Source organism: Dermacentor andersoni, chromosome 11 (assembly GCF_023375885.2).
Source record: "Dermacentor andersoni chromosome 11, qqDerAnde1_hic_scaffold, whole genome shotgun sequence".
Taxonomy (NCBI): Eukaryota; Metazoa; Arthropoda; class Arachnida; order Ixodida; family Ixodidae; genus Dermacentor; species Dermacentor andersoni.
The window spans coordinates 87285286-87310902 of record NC_092824.1 but is presented as its reverse complement, the minus strand read 5'-3'; the positions used below and the strand labels follow the sequence as shown (position 1 = coordinate 87310902).

The 25617-nt window shown below is 49.0% G+C and overlaps 1 protein-coding gene across 1 annotated transcript in view; it reads left to right on the top strand.

Moving 5' to 3' along the window:
* Positions 1-25617, top strand: part of LOC126517409 (uncharacterized) — a 212648-nt gene that overhangs the window by 30172 nt on the left and 156859 nt on the right. The window lies entirely within an intron of this gene.

Sequence of the window (25617 nt, the reverse complement as noted above, 5' to 3'; positions counted from 1 at the left end):
ACCAGTGCAACCATATGTGGTAAGCAACTCACATTTAAGCTCACTTGACGACATGCCGCGAAAAGGGAAGCAAAAATACGGAATGGCCGGCGCCAGAGGAGATTGGCCTCGTTATATGCTTTCGGAGGGCGGCTTTCATTGCTCTCTGGCAAGCTTTCGGAGGCGATGTTTAATGTGCCACAAAAGCGAATTTCGAGATCGCCGACGGTTGAAATGAGACCGTATAGCCGAACGCAAGAGTGAATTTCGCGTCCGGTCTCACCATTGCTTGAGATCTACGCCGTTTCCCTGCGATCTCGGTCTTCAGCTTTAAGGAAGACGACCTACGCTTTGTCGCTGACAGCAGTAGCGCTACAGATGTTCCCGTCTGGCGGATGCCTCGTGCAAGTCGTACAGCGCGCCGATGCGATACAAGTTCGTTGAAGTTTGGGTCCGTCTTAACGGTAGTGACTTCGCAGCTCATAACCATACGCAGCTGCTCCTTAGCGTGGCTTCGGTGCCTCGAGTGAGCCGGCCTGCATGCTACAACGATACTGGTTAGTTGAGTTTAGGTTAATCTTAATGAGATCTGTAGTGACTGCAACTTCTATTCTGTAAGCGTGTCTTCGCTCTACAGCTGTGCGACTACTATGGATGTTAAATTTCCGCAATCACACGGGCAGATGGTCTAAGAAACAGAAATGGTAATGGATGCAAGACTCGCGCGGGGGAAAATTAAGCAAGGAAGAAAACGTATTTAAAAGCTTGGAACCACTCCAGACCTTCCTCGACAACCAGCCTGCCTTTCTGCATGTCCTGCTTTCTGAATATATCACCCGTTTAAACTTCTCCATATAACGCTCATTAGCCGCAATGAGCCAAACGCGCCCCCCCGTTTCGCAACGATATAATTACGCGCGGCTTTGCTGTTGCCCGTAGCCGGCGCATTTTCAGTTCGCTTGACGTAACATAAACTACATAGTACACTCGTCCCGCGAGACCCCCATTACTTCAAAATCCTTTCGCAGTTTTTACCGAACCACGCGTTGCGGCCGTTCCACGAAAACGGCGCTTGCAATGTCGTCTGGAAAAAATTTAGTCCGCGCCTACATTTCTCTTCGAGGAAAAAATGAAAGAAACGGAGTCAGAGCCACCTACGTTCTTCAAGCTTTCTGTACGCTATTTTGTTTTCTTCCTCTTATTCCCCTCCCTCCCTTTTTGGCCGCATCTATAACTATACTCTCCGCCTTTAATTCCTTCTATATTCATTTTGTTTTTTTTGACGTCTCGACATTCTTAATGCGCATTTATTTCAAGTGGCATAATTACGGGTCTCCCACAGAGGTATACACGCGTGCGCGCCCACCCCACCCCGATGTAGGTATGTCTGTCGGCTTCTTCGGCCACGGCGTTCGATTTCTTTTTTTCTTTCCCCTTTTCGTTCTTCTTTATTTCTCTTTTGCTTCGGTATACAGACTTGCGCTTTAATCGACGTCGCTCCGCACTTTCGTATACCGCTCCTATACTCGTACACACACAGCCCACGGCGTTTTCTTTTCAAGTTTGGAAAACCGTGCCAGTGATACCCCACCCCCCCCTTCCCTTCCCTTTTGCAGGTAACCACTTTAATTGGGCGGGTCGCCGCAAGCGTCGACCAAGAAGGTTTCTCAAGAGACCGCGCGCGTAGACACACACACATTTCTTATTTGCGTCCTTGCGCCCAGACGGTGCAACTTTTCTGTTTTTGTTTTCGTGATTTCTTGCCATCTTCTCTTATTTATTTTTTTCCCAGCTCTCTCCAGTTCCAAGCCGCTCGTTTCGCACCAGACCGCATTAATTTATACGCCGAGCTTTCCGTCCCGTTTCTCCCATATTTTCTCATCTGTGACTTTAACGTTAACCTTTCTTTTTCTTTCTTTCTTTTTCCACACGACTTCACGGTACTCTACGTTCGAGCGGGCGCGAGCTTACTTATTTTCTTTGCCCGACATACTTTGCTTCGTTACGCCGACGCTTCGATAGCGCACGGAGGCGTTTCGTGCTGACTCACGGTGCCCGCCGATGTCGGTAGGGGTCGCTCGCGTCGGCACCTTGTAGGAGTCGCCCGCTACATGCGCGGTGAAAGATACGGAATGGTTTAGATGCGGGGGAAGGAGGCGATAGGTGCGGGGGTGTGGGGAAGGCGTTAATTTTCTCGAACGCGTAATTTCGACTCCTTCACCGTTCCCTCCCTTTCACCAGCATAATGTCAACCCCTCGCGCGCAAGGCCTAACTTATCTGCAATATCTGTATCCCCTCCCCCCCCCCCCCCCCCTCGAGTTGCCGCTATGTCTCACCTTCATTAGTCGACCTTTCTTCACCCTCACTCCGTACACCTTTCAGCAACTTCTCGTCACTTCGCGAACCCACGCTGGTATCCGTCTTTTTTCCGAGAACTCTGCTGCAGTCGGGTTGCGTCAAGCCGGGACGACCGCGAACATAGATTTCCTCTCCGGAAAGAAGTTGGTGAGAAAAAGAAAACAAAAACAAGGAGTGGGTGTCTGAGACCTTGCGAAACGCTTAGTAGATATTATAACCATAAAATAAATAAATAAACAATGTAAAAGCGTCTAAGGACGCAAATAAGCCGAGGGACGACACGTGGGTTAAAAATGCATTACCGCGAACTCGAACGAAGTGTCAGGTAAACAAAAAACGAAGGTGGCAGGAAGGCATGTCGCCAGCGCCTGCATCGCGAATATACCCCCCCCCCCCCCCCCCCCCCGGCGTTATTATACGGCAAATGCAGTTTATGTGCCATGGTCTGCAAGTATCACAGCGCGCGGCACCCAGGGAATAAGCTGTATTTGCCAGCAGTCATGAAACATAGCCGATAGCAAGCGATTAGCTTGGTAAGCAATTAGAAACGCACGGGCATTTCTTTTAGAGTACCTCGATGTCCTCCTCGCCCGCCGCTCCGTACAGGGTGGAGACAACCGCGGTGTCTACGACGGCGTTGGGCACGCCAATGGCGGATACGCACGAGCGCGGGCAATACGTCCCCGCGGCGTCCACCAAAGGCGTCTACTACGGTGCCCGCCATTCGCGTGCCCAACGCCGTATTAGACGCCGCGCATGTCTCCACTGTGTACGGAGCGGAGGGCGAGGAGGATATCGAGGCACTCTTAATTTATTTTTCGCTAAGAACGTCACCTCGCGTTCTGTCGATGAACTATAGTGGCTGCTGTTGGCAAGTCATAGCAGGAAATATAATATGCAACCACTGACAACCCACCGCCCCTACGAGGTCATGCTCAATTGCAACCGGTTTTCTTTACAACCATTGTAGAAGAGAGCACAAGATGTATCCGAAAGAATACCTTAGCATACCACTTCACCAGAAAGTGTCCGTATCCTCTACGTATGTGGATATGTAGGGGAAGCTGAAGGCGGAAAGACAGGAAAATTCATGTTTGAAATTACACTGAAGCGCAGTCCTGTCTACTTCCTTAACCGTGTCCCCCGTCTTATGTGCGCTTCAATCTAATTTCAAACATGGACGTCAACCAACTAGCCCAACTCGCCAGCTTATTGCAGACAAGAAAAATAAAGGGTAAATGGCAGATGACCATGCGATGGCAGAATGGACTGTACAGTCATTGTCGAATCGGGCTTGCCTAATTGATGAATGAAGCCTATCGGCCGCTTTAAGACCTGACGTAAACTGTCAACTAGGTAACAGAACAAACACTCAGTCATCGGAGATATAGACAGGCGAAGAAAGAAAGGAAAGGGTTGGTTGTAGCGCAGAGAAGTCAATCTAGTCGAGCTTTCGGATTGCTACCCTATTCAGGGGGGGGGGGGGGGGGGGTAGAGGTGTTTAAGCGATGGATAGAACAAAAGACGGTAATAAAGCTGAGACAGCAATGTGGCCGCGTCCATGCTGATGCGCACAGCGATGCAGTATAGCTGGTCACCGAGCTCTGTGGATTTTATGAGCTGCAGCGATTCGCGTGTCTCTCCGTGAGCTTGTGACGCACGCAGCTACAGTGCAAGGGCCTTTCTCAACGAGAGCGATTGGAGCCGAACTAAGCAGCTGGCGCGTAGCCTTGTCCGTGATCGTCACGTGTGTGCGCAGACAGCGTAATTAATCCATTCCTGCAGCATGACCTGCTTTAACGAATAAGCATTCCTCCGTACCGAGCTGCAGCCAGCAAGTTATATAGAACATCGTAAACATTCATTCATTCATTCATTCATTCATTCATTCATTCATTCATTCATTCATTCATTCATTCATTCATTCATTTAGCGATGTGTTAGGACGCAAACTAATGGGAAGGGGGAAAGAAGAGGCAAAATAAAGAGCGTTTTAGTTGGCTTCCTAACACACCGCAAAAGCATTAACAATCTAGCGCAGCATGTTCATTCATTCATTCATTCATTCATTCATTCATTCATTCATCCATCCATTCATTCATTCATTCATTCATTCATTCATTCATTCATTCATTCATTCATTCATTCATGAACCTGCGCCAGCGCAGCTGCCCTGTAAACGGCCTATGTGTACCGTCGGTAAAGATTTACAAGTTTATTTCTGCGAACGCATAAATAAAGTGCAAACTCGCCCAGCCGTTTTCTCTTTTTTTTTTTTCTCACCCTTATCTAGCTCACACGCGCGTTCGACGGCATAAACGCTGGCGCGTTCGCTGTGCCCAAAATTGCGCACGCGCCGCCGCCCCCCAGCGGCCGTTTCACGGGAGGAATTAACGGGGACACGTCGACACCCGGGGCGCCAATTGGCAGCGATCTGAAAGACGCCAGCAGACGGTCGGGTCGCCGGCGCGTTGTACAAGTTTGCGCATGGGGGAAAAGGAAAAAGAAAGAGAAAACGCGGTCCTTCTTTTCTAAACGGTCGGCCCTGTAAAGTTTTTCACGCTGTAACCGCCACAGCGGCAACAGGAGGCAAAGAAGATGCACGGGGCTTGTCTTTATACATTGTACATTTCATTAGTATGCAACAGTTCATTGGTTTCACAACGCATTGAGCCGCACTATACATTAGGAACGAGACGCTGTCGTGAGAAGCGAAGCGGCAGTAACATGCATGGGCTAAAATTAAGGAAAGCGTTACTGAACCCGCCGACGTAATGTCTGTTCTCTCAATTGCAAGGCATATTACCTTGCGCTTGAGAAAACTTTGTTGCCGAAAGCCTAACGACCGGCGCCATCGTTTGACGCGTGGACTGGGGCGGCGAGCCCTGATGAAAGCAAAGGCAGTAGAAACAAGTACGCGGTTCTCGCATGTGGCGCTCCGTCGATTCCCTTTTTCGCGCACTCTTAAATGCGACACCTCAGTCTTCCTGCGACCCCTGAGCCTCGTTTTAATGTAACCGCGATGAACGAGTTCGCCCCCGATTTAAGACGGAATTTGCGAAATGCCGTGTTGGTGATGATTATTATGTATTGCTGGAGTTTTAATGACGTTTTACGAAAGCCCTATGAAAGTCTAATACATATTTCCAACGTGCACACCGGGAAATATAGAGTCAGGGCGATCGGCATGGCAACAGCGTGTCTCTCAGCCAGCACCAGAACTAGCCACGGGGGTTGTAACCAGTCTCTTGGTATCAGACACAACTACAGCTCAAGCGTACAAGTCCTAACGTTTCTCTATATATACCTAGACGGGGGTGGGCTGGCCTACGAGCATTCGCTTTCGAAGGACGTCATTTTCTATCAGCGGCGCTTTACGAGACAAAGGGTTCACAGCTCGCTCGCTCACTCACTCGCTCGCTCGCTCACTCACTCACTCACTCACTCACTCACTCACTCACTCACTCACTCACCGACTCACTCACTCACTCACCGACTCACTCACTCACTCACTCACTCGCTCACTCACTCGCTCACTCACTCACTCACTCACTGTATCATATCGCGGTCGCACAAAAGCCGCGCATTAGGACTCGGCACGCACCCCCTAATAATACACGTGCCGCATTCGCGGTGTGTCTCCGTGCGAGTAACAGGAGACCAAGTCAAAGCGGGGTAGAATCTTCGTTAGCACTTTCTTTTTTCTTTTTATTTTGTCCCAACTCGAAAGAATGAGAGAACGAGAGTCTTGCATTCGTTAGCAAGTCTTCTTCTTCTGCGAAGGCCGGCCCTGATGTATCTCCGACTCGACGAGTAACCACCATACGCCGCCGTCGCTGCTGCGGCGAGAGAACCTCTTTCGTCGCCGAAAAGAACTGCCGGAAACACGTACGCGGAGCCGAGATTAACGCAACGAAGTATATCAGTCAAGCCGACGGTGACGATTAAAAAGAAAGAAAGAAAGAGAGAAAGAAAGAATGAGAGAGAGAGAAGGATCAGGGGGTATAGGCGAGCACCGAGAAATGAAAAGGAATGAGAGAAGTTGAAAGAAAAGAAAAATTATTAAAAGAACGTATACGCAGAACCCAAGTCGCACGCGCGCAAGCGAGTGGCTCGTAGTGCGAGGAAGCAAGCATAAAGAGCGTCTCACGCAAGACTGCAGCCGCGGCCTAATTTGCATAAGTAGCTACCCCCCCCCCCCCGGCCGCCAACTTTCTGTCTTCGTCACTACTTCTTTTCTTCGGCATTTTTTTTCTCTTCTTGCTTTTTTTTCCTGATTTCCTTTGCACACACACACACACACACGTACTACACAGATAGAACTGCCGCGTGCATTCATTTCCCAGATGCATGCCTAGAGAGACAGACGTGCATCACCGCTACGCCGCCTTCTTATTCGGTTGTACTTATTTCCGTTTCTTCTTTCTTTTCTTTTTTTTTTCTCTCATTTTCGATTCACTTTCTTTCTTTTCACCGTTTTACTTGTTTACCGTTGACTGCACGCAGCAGGCAGGGAAAATGTTCCACTCCTTTCTCTCTTTCTTTATTTCTTCCTTTTTCTTTACTGACTTTTATTGTTCGGTTAGTCATCGCTCGCTTCTCGTCTTCTTTCCTTGGACGTCCCTTTCTCCTCTACTCTTTTTTCCTTCCTTCGCTGTGCAGTCATGACTTTTAATGACTGGCGTTTTTAATGAATCGCTTCGCTGAAGTTGCGTCGTCGCTGCGTCGTCCTTGGAAGAGCGCGCACGGTTCGACGTTTTTGCTTTTCTCCCTTCTTCTTTTTGGTGTCTGTTGCTTTCTTGCATTTGTGCCATGTATACTAACTACGTTTCCACTCATCCTTCGCTATGATTGACTGACTGACTGAGTGTATTTCTCCAAGATTTTCTGTCGCAACTCACGGCCGGGAAGTTGTTGGTGGTATAAAAGTTTGACGATGGTGCGTCGAGAGGCGGGTGACATCGATTATCCGACCGGCTTCGCGAACTCGTGATATGTGTTAAATTAACGATGTTGCGGAGAAACCGCTCAATGTCCCAGCTATTGTTGAAAGAAATCTGTTTGTGAGCCAAACTCTTCGACGCGTTGTTATGTGCGCCCTTCTCGATTGCTTGCAGTGGCTGTGGCGTTCCGCTGCCGAGCGCGAGGTCGCGGGTTCGGCTCCCTGCTGCGGCCGGGCGGATATCGAAAGGGCACCGAATCGCGCAAACACTCGTGTATAGCTCAGATTAAGGTGCACGTTAAAGGTACGCTCGCGGGGTGGTCGAAATTTATACCGGAGCTCACCATGACTATATGACGTCCCTCAGCACCGACCCTGCACAGTTGACGGACCGCTGAACTCCGCAACTCGCAAGGACGTTAAACACGACAATTTTAATGTTCCTGACAGGCCGTTATAGCCTCTTCGGTCACGTGCCCGGACGCATGCAGACTTCTTAGAGAACAGATGGCCGGTGCACACACACACACACACACACACACACACACACACACACACACACACACACACACACACACACATATATATATATATATACTTGAGTGGTGCTACAAGGTAAACAGAACAAGTATTTAATTTCGACAGCTTCGATCGGTGGACCGATCTTCATCAGGGTTTACAAAAAAATGGCAGTTCGGCCCTGGTAGAGAAGACACCAGACCGGGCAACCACCGATCGAAACTGTCGAAATTAAATACTTGTTCTGTTTACCTTGTAGCACCACTCAAGTTCTTTACGTTTGAAAGGTAGCCTGAAGAATCCCTCTTTGCCTACTATATATATATATATATATATATATATATATATATATATATATAGAAGGCAAGCTAATAAGGAAAAACATCGCCACGTGGTCTCGCCTGAAGTGAGATTCCCGAACCGCGTGTGTGTGTGGGTGCGCGCGCTCGCTCTTGGGCATGCGCAGTCTTTAAGCCCGAAGGTGGCAGCGGTCAATTAACCGACTTCCAGAGAGATCGCGCGCCACCCAAGAGCCCCGGAGCACCTGGGGTTCCTTCTTCAAGTTTCAAAGAGTGGCGCCGATAAAGGAGAAACGATGGTGGAGGGCGATGGGAGGGAAGGGGCAGGGGTAGGCATGATGTGGAGTAGGGGAAACACCCCAGATGCAGTGCATGCATGCGCGCGCGCTCTGCAGCGGAGCCAATGTCTTGTCGGGCGTGACCCACATCGGGACTTTTCGGGCCGTGAAAAATGGACGGCGTGCGAGGACCACGAGGAAGAAAACTTTGCTTGTTTGAAAGAACGAGAGTAACGGGAAGAAGAAGAAGAATAAGAGAAAAAGCGAAATCGAACGAAGCGGAAAAAAGCAGTGAAAACTGGGCGGCCAGCGGTATTCGGATCTTCTTAGTTACTAAAGGTGACCGATTCAAAAAGAAAAAAAATAAGGATAAAGAAGACAGAGCTAAGAAGCTGGCCACCGGAGAGCTCGCTACCCAAAGACGGTGTTGCTAAGTCCTATGCAACAAGCTTGCACGCGTCATATGAACACCCGGCACTGGGGTGCCATTTTGTGGACGTTGTGAAATAATTCCGCCGTGCTGCAAAATACGCCATCTTATAGGCGTCCCTATCAGACAAAAGAAGCTCGGCCGGGTATAACTTCCTGGAAGCTTTGCCGAGTGCGTTGTCGACAGAGCTATACTGGCACAATGGATGGTGTTTTTTTACAAACATGTCGTATCGCACCTCTAGGCATTCTTGCAGGTACGTACCGAAAGTCCCGTGCACCCCCGTGTGTTTCAAGCTCCCAGAGATCAAGATCTATAGTCTCGTGGTTTGGGCCGGACGTTGAAGTATCCCCCAGGCAGTCTAAGTTAACTCGGAGCCCTCCACTGTACGAGGACGTCGCTTCGCCTAGAGACGTTGCTGCGGCTTCATGGTTTGAGTTCTTCAAATTTCTGCCGGAGAATGTGCGCATTCATTGCTCTCTCGTGGCACTGTCAAGAGGAGCGCAGCGCGGTAGAGAGGTCGTTTTCCTGAACGCCAGTCCCCTCATATTGCATCGCAAACGCGCTAAGCTTAGTAGCTGCAGATAGGCCGGAGACCAGAGGCCGAGGCTGCCAATGCCGGGAAGGGCGTGGATAGGTCAGCGCAAGGACGGCTCCGTCGGCTTCGATTACCGGAGCGGTCGAGCGACAGGTGTGGAAGGCTGTCAATCCAACGACACCGGAGATAGAGCTGTAGCGCGGTGTAACGCAAGACGTTATAGCAGAGAACCCGGTATTACGAGGGCCGAACGCGTACGCAACGACATAGTTTTTAATTATACGTCATCGGAAAGCAGGCGATTGACGAAGTCATCAGTAGCTGACGCGGCGATTGGGGAGGACAGGTGACGCAGGTGAACGGCAACTTCATGCCAACCCACTTAACAGAGGGCCGAGCGGGGACTGAAGGATACAGTATAGTGCTTCCTTCCGTTTCTGCAAGTGCTACTGTGCTGTGCGGCGACGGTATGCGGTGACAGTAAGCGACTGTGATTGTATGTCTGTGCTCCTTTCTTTCTATATCTCTACTTTGCTATCACTTTACCTCCCCCTCCCCTCTTTTCCCAGCGTAGGGTAGCAAACCGAATCTTACCATCTGGTTAACTTCCCTGCCTTTCCCCTTTCTTCTGTATCTCTCTCTCTCTCTCTTGTGCTATTCACGTAGGGTTTCAACCGTGCTCGTATCGTCTTAGGTTCTCAGCGACGTGCCACAACACTGCCAAGGCGACCTTCGCCTATCGCTCGTGCGCATATCCTAACGCATTATCTCCAACGCCATACGTCAAGGAGTTAACCAGCGTAACCTCAGGTCAAGAAGGGGGGGGGGGGGGGTGCTAATTGAGCGGGCGGCAGCATTCAATCACGCCTAACCGCGACCGTGTACGTACAAGAACGAACGCCTAACGCGCAGCAACCAGCGCAGAGATCACGTTGCGAAAGCCCGTGGCTGCGCGCGAGCATTACGGTTTTATCACGGCCCACACTCGTTTAGATCGCAGTCGAATAATGCGGGGCGGTTCCGTGTATATTTCTGCCAGAATCGCGCAACGCGCTGCGCAGGGCATGCAGGGTGGGGATAATTTCAACCCTGCGAACACACAACACACGCACGTACCCGTTTACGCCGGCGCTCCTTGATAACCTTCCATGGGAGAACGCCGGTCGGAAGAAATCAAAGAAAGAAGGAAAGAAAACGAAAGAGAGAAAGAAAGAAAAACGAGGAAACAACGGGGCTTCAAACGGTTCGAGGCAGGAGTCGGCCGCGGGAGCGGCGATCAAGGTTGTTCACTTTCTTGTTTCACCTCCGCCGCGCGCTCTTCGAACCGCCGCGCCGGCGCATTGTCTCGGGCTGTTTAGTTGTTGCTACCCTCGCCGCAGCACTGTTCGCGGCTTATTTTCGAAACACGCGCCACCGCCACCATCTTTGCTCTTTCGCTCTCTCTCTACTTCTCTCTCTCTCTCTATTATTTTTTTCTTCGTTCGCCCTTCAGACCATTGTCCAGGAGCCCGTTCCACAAGCCTATGCAAGATACCTGCGTTTTCCCCTTAAAAATTAAAAGGAAAAGTGGGAAAACGTTACTTAAGTTCGTACAATTCATATAGAATTCGTGGGGAAGGGAAGAAGGCGACAGGTGTTGCCTGTCGCCTTCAAAAAGAGGTTTTGTGTCAACTGCGGCTCAAATCTTGCAGTAAGATAGCACTTCACGGAACGCATCCTTGAATATAACACTCGGCACTGTTCACTCTTAAGCAAAATTACACCCTTTTGCCACACAACAATAATCGTAATCTGTCTTGTCCGCATTTCCTTCCTTTAACGCGGCGAGCCCGGTACTTCCAAGTCACGAACGGCATGACAGAATTCTCGGCAGGAAAGTTGCGAGCACAGTGTTTTCAGGGAAGGAAACGCAAGCAACACACATGACGATTATTGTGTCGCAAATATACACCCCAAAGGGTGTACATTTGCTTAAGAATGTTGCTTGCCATGTTTCTCAGTTAAAAAAAAAATCGTACGGATCAGTCTCGGTCTCTCAGTAGCCTCATTGCACACCATCAGTGATTATTGGAAACTGATGTCAAAGGCCATACTTCGCCGTGTTGCGGACACCGGAAGTGACATAGGACAGCTATGTTTCAAACTTTATTCATTGCCTGGGGCGCAGACGAAAGCAAAACGCAGGTCTCTGCACAGCGATACTTTTTTGTGCGATCCTTTTCTGGTCACACGCACCCGCGCACCAGTTTGTTTGTTGCTGCCGCTTTCCTCGCCTTGTCGAAGCGACACGCGAGCGTGGCGTTCATTTACTCCTTTTTAACGCCTTTGCTTTCTATCCATACTTATTCTTTCCATTTCCGTATACGGCGCGATTCTCGTTCCAGCTGGCGCCCCGCCCCCTGGTCGTCGTCGACACTTAATCGCAAATACGAAAGGAAGGGTACGAGCCGCTATGTGCCGCCCAACTGATCGCCAGTTATCTCGACCGCCTTGTATATATTACGCTCTAATTGCGCCCGCACGCGTTGCTGTGTGCTACTGCGCCCGTCGCACTCACAACACCGCCGAGAGCTACGTGCAGAAAGGAGAGAGAGACAGATTAGAGAGAACTACGCCCAGCAGCGTTTTATTCTAAATGTCGCGTTTCCATCTCGGTCAAATATCTTTCTTTCCCTCTCTCTCTGCCCCTCTCTGTACCTCACCCTGTACATTCTTGTTCGCGAGGGTCACCTGCTTCGCACTCCGGCGGCGGTGCCAATGCGGTGAGGAGCGATTATTTCTTCGAACTGTATACGTAATTCGGACGAGAGATTAAAAAAAAAACAATAAAGACAGATGTGAATGGTCATGTTCATGGTCTCGGATACAACCTCGCAACATAGCGGGGACGAAGTCCTTCTATACAGAAGGGTTACCCCGCGGGCGTATAATACATTGAAAAAGATAACAATTTTCATGTTTGCGGTCTCGGATACAATCTCGCAACATGGCGGGCACGAGGTCCCCCTGTAAAGGTTGTTTCTTATCACGAACCGAGAACCCCGCAGGCGTATGCCATGTCGCGCTTAAAGTGTTTTTTTTTTTTTTTTCTCGACACGTGCATTTGTCATGTGGCGGTGAGTGCGCCCAGTGTTCAATACGTTGCCTGGCTAAAGAAACACGCAAGTGTTATTTGACTGAGAATCAACATCGTCGAGAGATCGCTGGCTTATTCGTAAGGACACGCAAACACGCTTCAGACATCGGTGGCTTTCTCAAAAACAGAGCCTTTGTTGAACATCGTGACCTTACGTTTCATATTTATGCCTACTTTGACGACTTTATTGGTACTTGTTGCCCAATAACAACTGGCACAATTTAGAAAAGAAAGAATAGCAGCTACGGTCATCCTTGGCCCGTGAATTCTTGTCGGGTAAGCGTTCAGTATCTAATTAATAAGGAAACTCGGTGTTCGCTGCATGTTATAGGAACAGCTGGCTACAGTTGCACATTCAAGGTCATAACGAAAAAAACCCACAGATTTTCCAAACTGGCCAAGTGCTTTCTTTCTGCGCGGCTGTTCCTTTCTCTACTGCGTTCCGGTCGGGTCACGAAAGAGCATTGAGGCGAAAATTGGCGTAGCTGTACGGCGGCAACTCCACGCTTGTATTGTCCGACTCGCAATGAAGTGGCCGTAAATTCCGAAACACGGGAAGCGGTTACTGAGCGCTTTTCTTCGTGGCCGAGCGCAAATCAACCCATGTAACGGCCGAGTTCCGGCGACGATAGTGTATACCTGCTTTCAGGCCTGTTTCAAACTGTCTGCCAAGGATAAGCGACGAAAGAAACTAGTATACTAAAGCGACGCGCAAGGGAACGGGAGTGACAGATACAAACGCTGATTGTTTTTACCCTCCCCCGGATTCAGAACTCTGCTTTCCTTTTACGTGTTAAAAAATAATAAAAAAATGTAAGGAGAAAAAGAATACGCTCGCTTCTGTAGAGCCAAGGTCTCGGAAGGCTCTCTGCTCTCTTCCGGTCAAACTTTTAACGCTCACTACCTCCGTGTTCACGGTGATCTCACCGAGAGCTGTCAACGGCGTTTTGCAGCCCAACCAATCAGTCACCCGCCGTCGATAGCCGTGCGTAACTGGGCGACGCGCCAGTCGCGTCGGTGAGGCCGCTGCCACAACTGTAGCGAGGTCGCCGGAGCGTGTCACAGGCGTGTCAAATACCAGAGTGGCACGAATATAACTCACAAACTAAGCACGAAGAAAACAAAAAAAGAAAGAATAACGATAGACTGGGAACTGTTCTTCGTTCTTGAATTTCTACGCACAAAGGAAGCGGTGTCGTTCCTCTGAACGCGGTGTGGTTGACGGACGGAGATTTATTTCCTCGGCGATGATCAGGTGATGGGTTGAAGAACTGGGCATCGCCCGCCTCAAGACTCCCAATTAACTTAGTTCCACCGATAACTGCAAACTCTTGTGCAAATACTTTCCACTTACCTAAATGCAACGGCGTTCCACATAAAGTCGCGAAATGAATGGAACGGCGTTCCACATATGTGACATTTTTTTTTTTTCACTTTTGAATACATATTGCTACGAGGCGGAACTTCGTGGAACTTCGTTCCAGCGAAATAGTCACTGTTATCATGAAGAGTGCTCTAAATGCCTGTGACATTTAGCCGGAACATTGTTTCAGACATCACGACCTGTAACCGCGGTGCTTAAGTATGGTCGACGTCCCGCATACTTAAACATAGTTCCATGTACGTTTTACATAAGTAAACATATGGTTCCAGGTAGAGACGTGTGAAACAGTGTTTCAACTAAAAGTTACACGTATGTGAAATTAAACAACGGTGAGACACAGTAAACTCGCTTCCGAGTCCTGAACTGCCTATCGCAGTGAAATTACGTGTATCTTCGAATGAAAGAAAAGAGAACTATAGAAAGGAACACAAGGTAAGCAAGAATCCGACCTCTGCTAATCGACTAATGTCAAGCGAGAAAACAAAGGAGAAGAGAGGAGAGAGATTTTACAAGAAAAATAATAAACGAAGAAAAAAAAGAAAGAAAAAAAAGAAAGAAAGAAAGAAAGAAAGAAAGAAAGAGTTTCATAGCGGGCGCGGTCGGTCACGTGGGAGTTCGGCAGGAAAAGCAAGGGCGGCGGTTTGATGGCAGGGTGGGAAAAGAAATCGACTGGAAAAAATCGCGCGCACAACGGAGCCGCAAGAAAGCAGCGCAGATTGATGAATTTTGCCACCGACCCTCAGCCCCTCCTCCTCGCCCCGCGTATTATACGAGCTGCCTCGCACCACGGCCGGGCAATTCTTTACACGAGATAATTAATGCAAATACGCGTTTCACTTCTGACGCGAGCTCCGCTCTCGATGTGCTATTCTGCTTGGGCCACTCGTGGGCAACCTTGGTTTTCGCTTGCCCGCTAGCTGCTACCACTTACGCGGACGCACATTCTATAGCTGTACTCGTTGTAAAAAAAAAAAAGCAACTTTGGGTGTTTCTCGGACGTCTATCCGAAGGTTATAAAGGGCGCTAAGGTCGTACCAGCTGTATATCTATGCAGGCACGCGTGCTCCCAGTAAAGTAGTAGATCCCCTAATGCTGCATCTACATGTGCAACACTACAGGCTTGCATTCAAGGCAGCTCGCGAAAGCGAAAAACTACCCACTGTTTGGAATTCTTCGTGTACTGTTTAATTGCTTTTGTTGTTTGTTGTTGTTGCGTGTTTCATGGCAGGATCAGAACTGGCTCTGCGATAGAGCAGTAATAATTCATAATACCATCTGATACGACGCAATGTTAAAGCATTAGCAGCTCTTTCGCACTGCCCTGTGAGAGAAGAAGGAAAGCAAAAGAAAAAACAAAGACATAAAATGTACTCCGGTTTGAACACTGCCTTGGGAAGACTTTTTAGGTCAAGTTGGGTTAGGTTAAGCTAGGTCAGATTTTCTTTTTGCCAAGGAAAGCGTGCAGGGGAGCCTCAGCATACAAATTAAAAGGCGGCGCGTTCCCCTCAAAGTCACCGTTTTATTTTTATTTTATAATTTTAGAGAGGGAAAGCAGGTCAGAGAGAGGAGGATGGGTGGCACGTTAAGCCTTCCCGAGTTTGTCATAATGGCGCCGGCTTTCTCGGTCGATCGGGGCTTTATGTGTAATCACTGGATGCGGCAGACTGGCAGGATGTTATGGGCAGAATTTATTCCGGAGAGCCTATATGGCAGTTCATCCGCACTTCGTCCTGGGCACTTAATGCGCACTGGCCTCGTTCCCCGAAGCCGTAGTGCCTTATTTTGAAGAGTCATCGCTACTACAGTAACACGATATTTGTCATAGCTCCTACCATCAGCGGTCCTCGCCGCTTTCCCGTTGCATTTTAACGACTTCGTTGTAGCGGAAGTTCGTTGTTGCCAAAAGCGCGCGTGCGCTGGCCTCTCTCTTCCTATACGTTGCCAATCTGCGTTCCTTACGCTCGAGTAGACGGAATTGCCAAGTCAGTCTAGGAAAGCCAGGCACTAATTCGGAAAACCAAAATCTTAAAAAAAATTAAGTGAACGTAACGTGGTTAAAGCACTTCTGAGAGTACTACAGTTACTGCCCCAAAGTCTATAATTAGGAAACAGCTAGAGACAAAAGCGTGCCACAAGAAACAATGGACAGGAGTAAAACAGAGGAAACGAATGCTATTGAGGTCTGTATACTCGAGCTCCGAGGAAAGGTTATAAAGGGGGAGGGGATGGGAAGGGGCAGGGCGAGGAGGTGGCCCAGAAGGGGAGGGTGGCCGATTGTTGGCCCGAACGACGACGACGCCCTTGTGAAAACGCGCCTGCCGCACGCGCTGTCAGGAGGGAAACGAAACAACACACGAAGACAAGACGAAACAATCCAAAGCCGAATCAGACGAGGGGGCGTGCGAGGCGCCTAAAGGTCGCCGAAAAGAATGAGAAGACTTTTCGCCTTCACCGTGGACGAGGCAGCCAGTGCGCGTGAGAGAGAGAGAGAGAGAGAGAGAGAGAGAGAGAGAGAGAGATACGCGAATATAGGGTCTCGTTTTATACTCATTTTGCGCCGGCCTTCCTCTTCTGATTACAGCCGTGAAGCCAGCAGCAAGCTTTCCTCCTCCCAAAGGCGCCTTGATGAATACAAGCGGAACGAACTTCTCCGTTCCTGCGCTTTTCATTCCTTTGTTACTGCAGCTTCTATTTGGCTAGCAGTGTTTCTCGGCGCCGCTTGGCGCGTTCTCTCGTGTCCATTTTTTTCACGCTCGTGGTTTATTTTGAAAGTTAAAAGGCGAACGGAGGTGCGCTTCGAGCCGAAAGCCTTTATTTTCTTTTTTTTCTCCCCAAGTCCGGTTCGAACGAACTTGGCGAGAAGAACGCGGTGCGCGCGTTTGGAGGTCCGTTCGGGAGCCGCGCCGGGCCGGGAGGCGGTTGACCACGTGCGTTCGCCTTTTGAGTGACGTTTCAAGGCGATTTCGTGATCTCCGCGTCAAACGGGCCCGGCTTGGCGCGTTACTTCGTTTTTTTATTTAACTCTGCCCCTCCAATAGCGCTACCTTTGTTCTCGAGATACACGAAGCGTTCTTTTAACAATATTCAAGGGGGTATACGGGGGTGTCGGACTGACCACAGACGAGGTTTTATTAAAAAGCAAACAAGGCAGTTACGAGTAAAGTTGGCAGGGATGGGAAAGCAAGAAGTTTGGCAGCGCGGTTGTGTGGTCGTGCGTTCGTGCCTGTGCGCGTGCTGTACATAGAAGCTAAAGAAAGCGCAATGCAGTTGTGGTGGGCTCTGCCTCGGCATCTCTTCGCCCTTGACGTGTTGTAAGGCGTGCGGTGCATTTGGTCGGAGCTGTCAAATCCGTTAAAGAAATAAACGCGGACCAAAGTGCTGTAAGTGTGGCTCGTGCGCTGGAGGCGGGCTTACACGCACGCTCGGTACGGCGCTGTCACGAGTCCCGCCTGGACGTGGGTGGCTGCGAAGATTGTTTTAAAGATATGCACGCTCTGGAAACTACAACGGAAGCCCCGCGTGTTCGTGTTGAATCTTCCTTTCTTTATCTTTCTCTCTTTCTTTTTCTGTTCAGTCCCCCACGTTATTCTGTGACGCCTGAATGTTCTCGTCGCGACGGAACCCTTTGACTCAATTTTTTTTTCTTCGTTTCCGTTAATTATATTGCCTAGCTGAGCCTCTTGTTCACTGATCCTGGCTTGGTTCGCTGGAGCCACTGGCAGCCAGCTGTGATAACGACATGGATAAACGATCTACGTATTACTTGCGGGGTTCTGATATATATATATATATATATATATATATATATATATATATATATATATATATATATATATATATATATATATATATATATATATATATATATATATATATATATATATCCCTGCAGTAGTATGCTTGCAGCTCGCTCCAAGATTCGAGAAAAGCAAGACTGCCATCACACAACGAAGGAAAAGGAACCGTGCGCATATATATTAGTAAACCGAGCGGGGGAGGGCGATGGGAGGTCTGAATATTTGTGGAACGATTACCGATGTAGTGAACGGTCACTACACAAATGGGACCGCGTGTGACACACTTCTGCGCCAGAAAAGAAGGAACACGCAAGTTCGCGTCACTCGAACTTCTTTTCCTTTTAAGTTCCAGGTGTAGGCGGCAGACCGCGCATAAGTGAACCACCACGCTGTGTCGGGGTTCTGCTCTATTCTGACCCCACTACACAATCCTCACTGTCTAATGGAATGGTGGGACGGATGACGTGACATACGTGCATGCCTACACGATCGGGCTTCCCCCCCCCCCTTTTTTTTTTCTCTTCTCTTCCCGTTAGAAAAGACGGCTCGCGTCAATGACATATCGGAACGCTCCGTACACGCAGTAATCCTCGAATAAATGGACCACCGCGTCAACGAGCGATATCCGTCCTCTACGAACGGCCCTGGGGACCAGCCATAGGCCAATACATAAACAACAACATGGTAAAATGAACAAAACGCAGAAATGAACAACAACAAAAGTGAACAAAAGCGCACGAAAGCCTCTTTCTCGGTGTGAAAGGTGAAAATTCACCTCGCAGCTCGTCGGCTGACGGCGCCGCGCGCGGCCTCACGGGAGAGTGACGTGTCCGCGAGGTTGAATAGAGAGATTGTCTCATTTGCAAGATGCGACGGCCGGTTCGAGACGGCAAATGAAAAAAAAAAAGAAAAAAGGGGGCCAAGAAAGTGCGCACGGGAGGCGATTCGAGACGACGGCGGCGTAAGCGCGGTGGCACCCACCCATCGCGCGCGACCTCTCTGCGTCTCATCTTCCGCGCTGACCCTTCGCCCAGAGAGAGAGAGAGAGAGAGAGAGAGAGACGGCTTCCTCGCCTCCTTCTGAGACTTCTTGAGGACACGTGGAAAGAAGCGCTAGAGCTAACCTGAAGAAGATACAACACGGCCGAGTCAAACGGTGCGCGCACCCGCGCTAAACGTAACGCCATTGCCGTGACGACGACGCGTCAAGGTTGACGGGACCCGGCATCTTTTGAAGCGTCCAGCAGCGGGCAGTGTTTCGAGCGTCTCTTGTACGCGTGTCTTCCTTCCGTTGTTCTTTCTTTTTTTTTTCCTTTCGCGTGGTTCTTTCTTACCTAGCTTTTTTTTTTTTTGCATTTTGCGCGTCAAGTGCTCTTTACACGTTGTCCCTGATCCGCATCGTATGTCCTGCACGGAAAAGAGAGAGAGAGAGAGAAAAGAGACGAAGGACACAAAGTGTCGCGCGCGCTATACGGGAGAGTTGCGAGGGTAAACGCGCGTGCTTTCGTGTTTCTCTCCTTTGTTTTTTTTTTGTTTTGTTTTTTACAAATTTATTCGATTGGGTTGCCAAGCGTCATAGCTCTAGGATGACATTAAATGCAAGCACGAAGGCCAGTTTCGTGCAGATAGAGCAAAAGGCCACCTATAGAACATGTCGTCCACGATCCACCTTTCACAGTCGTCTTCGGGTTTGCATTTCGCCATCCTCTGCCGAGTCTTACAGAGGTAGCAACTTCCGAGGAATCGTGTTAACCGAAGAAGGAAGGAGGATGAAGAAGGCGTCAAAGCTAGGGTCGAATTCTTTCCTTTTCTTTTACTTCTTTCTCATCATCATCATCATCATCATTATATGCAGCAGCAGCAGCAGCAGTGAAAAATCGGGAAGCTTGCACGGTTGGGTTGCTCCTTCAGAGGAATGTTCATCCCGTATACACGGACGGCAACGCAATCGGAGCCGATCAGTACAGGTCTGTGCCGGTACCTTCCTGCGCCGGCGGCCCCATATATCGCGTCGCAACCGCCAATGAGTGTGCGTATACAACAATCTGGAAGCCGACAGCTCTACACCTTTCTCACGTGCGCGCGCTGTCTTCTCTCATTCCGCCGCCTTTCTGAGTCAAACTCGCGCGCTTCGCGGCGGTAGTATGGGGGGGGGGGGGGGGGGGGGGTTGCTTTCCTTCGGTGACAATAATGTGCCCGTCGCCGGTCTCCGCTCCGGTTCTCGGCGGGCGCGACGGGCGACGCTTTTCCCACGAGACGCCGGATGCGCGGAAAGACGATCGCGTTTTTCTTTCTTTTGTTCTTTTCTGCACACGATCGCCGGCGGCGACGGCACAGTTATCGGCGTCTCTCTCTATACACGGCCCTCTGTGACGTCATACACAGCGCCGTTACCGCCGCGACGGTCACCCTTGTTCGGTACGCTTAACCAGGGTAATCGCTTCTCGATTTTGACCTGCGGGTTTAACGTCTCTAGAGACGGACTAGAAAAGGAGACACGCAGGAGGAGGAGGCCGGCGAGAGAAGATCAAGGGAGAGGAAGAGAGAGAGAAATTTATTTACAGAAAGGCAGGGAGGTCGGCCTGAGCTATAACTTGCTCTGGCCTGCTACTCTACACTGGGGAAGAGGGATGGGGAGGGAAAGGGCTCATGAATGATGATGGTATAAGAAGTGAGAGGAAGTTTTCCCTAACTCTACAAAGCGCCTTGAGATAACGCAGTTACTCACGTAGTGTTTTAATGTAGAAAGAAGAGACCAATGAGAGATAGGCAGAACGGTAGACTGCGGTAGATGTAGTAAAACTTGATCAGCTCAAGCAAACTAGGTGACTATTGGTTGCCGCCCCGTTTTAAAGGAAATGCCAGTAAAGATTGTGATGTCGAAGCTTGCGCAACAACATCAATATGACGTCAGGCTGTGCCGCATCAGGCTCAAGAAGCGGCTTCATTGCTATATGGCCCCTAACACCTGTCGCGTGCAAGGCTTCTTACTGTACTACGTAGTTTGAGCCTCTCAGTGATGAGGGTAGTATAACAGCAAGGTCTATGTAAAAAAAGCGTTGTGTATACAGTGGCCACCATATCTGCCAATGGTCAGAACTTTACTGTAAATTTGTATTTGCTTTTCTTTTTTCATTCTTATTATTGCGTAATATCTGGACACGTCGCGTCTTTGTACCAACGGGCATAAAACAGAGAACGAAAAGAAAGCACCAGCTCAAGTCAATCAAACTAAGTATTCCAAAAAAAAAAACGTAGAACCGAAATTGCCCGCCCCCAAAGCACGTCTCGCCGATGTTAGACAAAGCTCTAATGTGGCCGGTAACTAGACGAGAAAGTAAAAAAAAAATTAAAAAGAAAAATAAGTAGAATAAAGATGTAACAGGGGCTACCGACCTCCGGGAAATAAAAATAAAAGCGCCACAGGCAGGCAGGCCAAAGAGAGCGAGGCAAAATGGAGAGTGAATTGCACAATGGGCACAGCTGCTGAAATACGCAGCAACCAGGAGAGTTGGGGGGGGGGGGGGGGGGGAGGCAGGTCAACTTTCACTGCTGCCAGCGACTTCCGTATCTCAAAACTCCAAAGTTCTTTCCGTCAGGACCTTTTTTTCTTTCTTTTTCTCTCTCCTTCCTTCTTTTCTTTTTTTTTTCTCTCTTTGCACACACGCGCCATCACTGGCGATAAACTCGGTCCAAGGGGCAACGGTGCGCCCGCAGAAGCGGAGGCGCCCATTTGCATAAACAGGCAACGCGGTGACGACGACGACGACGACGACCCAGTTCACCGGTCAGGTGGTCAGCCGGCGCTAGCTCGCGATCGCGCGGCACCATGCAGTACTCCCCGCAATCCGGTCGTCGACCGTAATTTCAGATTAGCGTTTCACCGTTATCTCTCAGCGCGTGACGTCGTCAGCCTCGGTCGTCGCATAGCATTTGCGCCTTAAAGTTGCAACCACACGGAGCGTGTTTTGCGACGCGTTTTAGGCGGCGGCGGCGGCGTGGCGGGCGCGTCCGTCTTGCACGCCGCTCGATAGCCGAGCGCTGAACCACATGGCGCCTAATGACGCGTTCCATGTGGTTAGCGATCGAGGCGCGCGTCAGAGAGTCATCAGAGAGATAGCCGCTCTGATGCCGCGAGGAAGATACCACAAGGTTAACGTTCCGCGCGATCGCCAATTTACGAAAGAGAGAAGGATAGAAGGTGCGAAGTGAAACGTTTTGAGCACCGCCATTGAGAGACTCGACATTTACAATGGCCATAACATGATGTCTTAGGATAGCTGTCACTTTGAAAGCATGCGCCAAAGGCTGCTGGTAGGCCAATTAATTTTGCATAAGACTAATAGCCTACTAGGCAGGCGGTGATATAGTGATGCGTGCCGCCTCTATATACCGGGTGTCCCAGCTAGCTTCAGCCAGAGTTTAAAAATACGCCAATGTCACGTAGCTGGATATACCCAGGTTAGTCTTTAATTCCGCCTAATTATATAATTAGTCCTGATTAAGTAATCAGCTTCTCAAATATTATAATTAGGTGGAAAGTGCCAAAAAGAAAATTGGAGAGCGACATGAAAAACTTCCGATACAGCTTTCTGTTGCTCAATAAGTGCTACATAAAAGTGTTTTGCAGAGCTTCAGAGAAGCCCGCAAATTCACGCAAAGTGCCTCGAGAAGCCACAGTAGCGCGGCAATTTTGCGTGCATTTGCGGGCTTCTTTCGCGCTCGGAAAAATACTTTTACGTAGCACGTATTGAGCAACGGAAAGCTGTATCGGAAGTTTTTCATGTCGGTCTACAATGTTCTCGTTGGCAGTTTTCGCCTAACTATGATATTTGAGAAGTTGATTAAGTGCATAGGACTGATTATATAATTAGGTGGAATGCAAAAAAAGAAATTGAGTATCGCCAAGCGACGCCAAACAACATTACCTTTGTTCTGTCCAGCTACGTGGCATTAGAATTATTATTAGAATTAGGTATTAGAATTAGGTATTAGAAACGGACGGACACACACTATGATAGGGTTCCGCGCGCACTCCGACGAAAACGACCTATTCTACCAACATCACCTTCTGAGCAGTCTCCAATTGGTTGCACCAGCTTCCAACAGTCGCACAAGCCACTTTTTTACACTCAGACCCTGTTTTAAGGAATACAGGCACAAGGAACAACGCGAACGACATGTAGATTGATGACATCCAACGCCCAGCGCATAAAACCTGCGCCACAAACTGTTCAGCACCATTTGTATTATTTCTTCTTTCTTTCCCTGCTTATGTCTTTCCGTGCATTTTTTTGCGGTTTATTTTATTTTTTTCATGCGGCTGAGTACGCTTGACATGCTCAGGCGTAGTCGGGTCGCGCGTGATATGACGCATATAAAAGGAGAGAAAGCTTGCTATTCGGTTGCTGCGGTAATTACATGCACAAGAAGCTCACGATATAATCTGATCGCCATGTGGTGTTCCAGCAAAGTCGCGCAGCTTTGTTCTACCCGCGTATAACGAACTCATCACAAAAAGTTCGTTATACCCGGGCTCTGATATGTCGAATTACTTGATATGTCGAATCTGATTTCTTTTTGTTAGCGCGTCAATTATGTCGTTATAACCGGTTTGCCTGTACACATGCGTCGCCCGCCGTATTAGAGTCCCCAACGCGTACAGAGCGCGTGTGTTTTGCGGAAGCCCTTGATTACACTTGGGAGTTTGTTTTCTAAAGTACTTACAAAACGCCGGGGTGTGTTGTAAAACCTTTTACACCCTTAAGGGTCCTTAAGGGTGGAAACTGGTTTATAACTGACACGTTAGTTATTAGGCGTTAGGCGTTAGTTATTAGACGGAAAACACCTTTATGGATCTAAATCGGTTTATAGGGACGGGCTTGGCCACGGGGAACACGGCGTCGTATCTAATATTAACGCGATAGCGTTAAGGACTCCGTGTCGCAGAAAGTCGGGCGTCGGCGTCGGACGTCGCTTCGGGAAAATGAATTCGCGAACCAGATACCGAACCACCCATACCCAACCACTCTTCTATCACCAAAGTTGCTCATACCTTGTCTTCCCTCATTTACAAAGTTATTCCTCGGAAATTTGAGAACGGCAGCCGACAAACAAACGCAATGAAAATCTGTTATGTTAGCTTTTCTCAGCCTGAAACCTGAAAAGTGCGAAACAATAACAGGAGATCGACCCACGCAAGAGGTCGCGTTTCAACCAGAAAGCTTGGCTTCGTACATAGCGTTAACCGTCGGCATTTCCCGGGAAACGTTATAGTTACATAAGCTGCAGTTGCCGGGAAGCATGAAAACCAGTCGGGGGTCTTTGAATCCTATCGCGTTCTACTATAAAAGGCGAAGCTTAAGCTTCCTCCAACTTTTCTCACCACAAGCATGTGTCTCGCCTACGCAGCAGGCGTTGACGTGAAACAAATAGTACAACAAGCATCCTCTTTTCCGTCCTCGCCGCCTATCGTTAAGTGCACTACAAAATAATAAGTCGATAAATAAACCTGCGATACGAAGTGGTGTGCGGTCGCCAATCAATCATTACGGCTGTAGAAAACCCGCAGCTCGCACGCAACTTACTTGTAGTTTGTTGTGTCGTGTGCTCCAAATGCGCATCGAGATGCAATTGACGCCGTATAGCACCGGTAGAAATATGGAAGCAGCAAATTTGAAAGTGCATCGGTGGAACGCTCGTCCATTGAACCCCGTGCCAACCTTGTATTAACTATCTTCAAGTAATGATCTGAGTGGCTGAGGTTGGCGGAGTGCATAAATAATTTATTCGGCTAATTCAACGCTAACGTCGGTCCACTGCGTCGAAGTACGGAAATTCTCGTTTCACCCAACAAAAACCCCGCGGTTTCTTTCTTTCCTTCTTAATTTCTTTAGTTTCTGGGCTGCTTACCATCTTCGTCTTATAGGTGTACGAACTTCACCGGGATGCATCCGTTAAAGGACGTAAATACTTCACAGCAAGATGTCAACAGACTTTCCGTCGACTGGTTGAATAACATTTTGTTGCAGATAACAGCAGAATGCAAAAACTTGTGCTCGAAATGTAATATCAATCAGTAATCAATCAATCAATCAGTCGCCCACATAAACACATGAGAACGCGTTGGCTGTAAAATAAAGCGAAAATATATAATTGAGAAGCTTCGAGCCTCCGGTGGCATGACATTCAGCATTAATGTATACCTAAACGAGTAATTTCAGTGCAAAATACACACCGTGATGCAGGAACATTAATACAATGATGGGGTACAGAGATTTTCACTACTGTTATACGGCACAAAAGTGTCACGCTACATTCATTCATTTATTCATTCATTCATTCATTCATTCATTCATTCATTCATTCATTCATTCATTCATTCATTCACAAAACTTTAATTATTAGAGTCCTGAAGCCCGGTCTTTTCAGACCGAGGCGGGCCGCGTCCACGTCGGCACCGTCAGACCGAGCCATATGGCGCCATCGTAGACCCTCTGGACAGCCGGTAGTTGATCTTGATATGAAGAGCCTGATATCATCTTGTACCAGTAAAGCCATTTTTCTTTTGTAACAATTTACATTGTTAATTACAAGAGATAAGGGTGAGAGACGCGGTACATGATGAATTTTAGAACGTAATAACGCACGCACGCACACACACGCACACACACGCACACACACACACACACACACACACACACACACACACACACACACACACACACACACACACACACACACACACACACACACACACACACACACACACACGCACGCACGCACGCACGCACGCACGCACGCACGCACGCACGCACGCACGCACGCACGCACGCACGCACGCACGCACGCACGCACGCACGCACGCACGCACGCACGCACGCACGCACGCACGCACGCACGCACGCACGCACGCACGCACACACACACACACACACACACACACACACACACACAC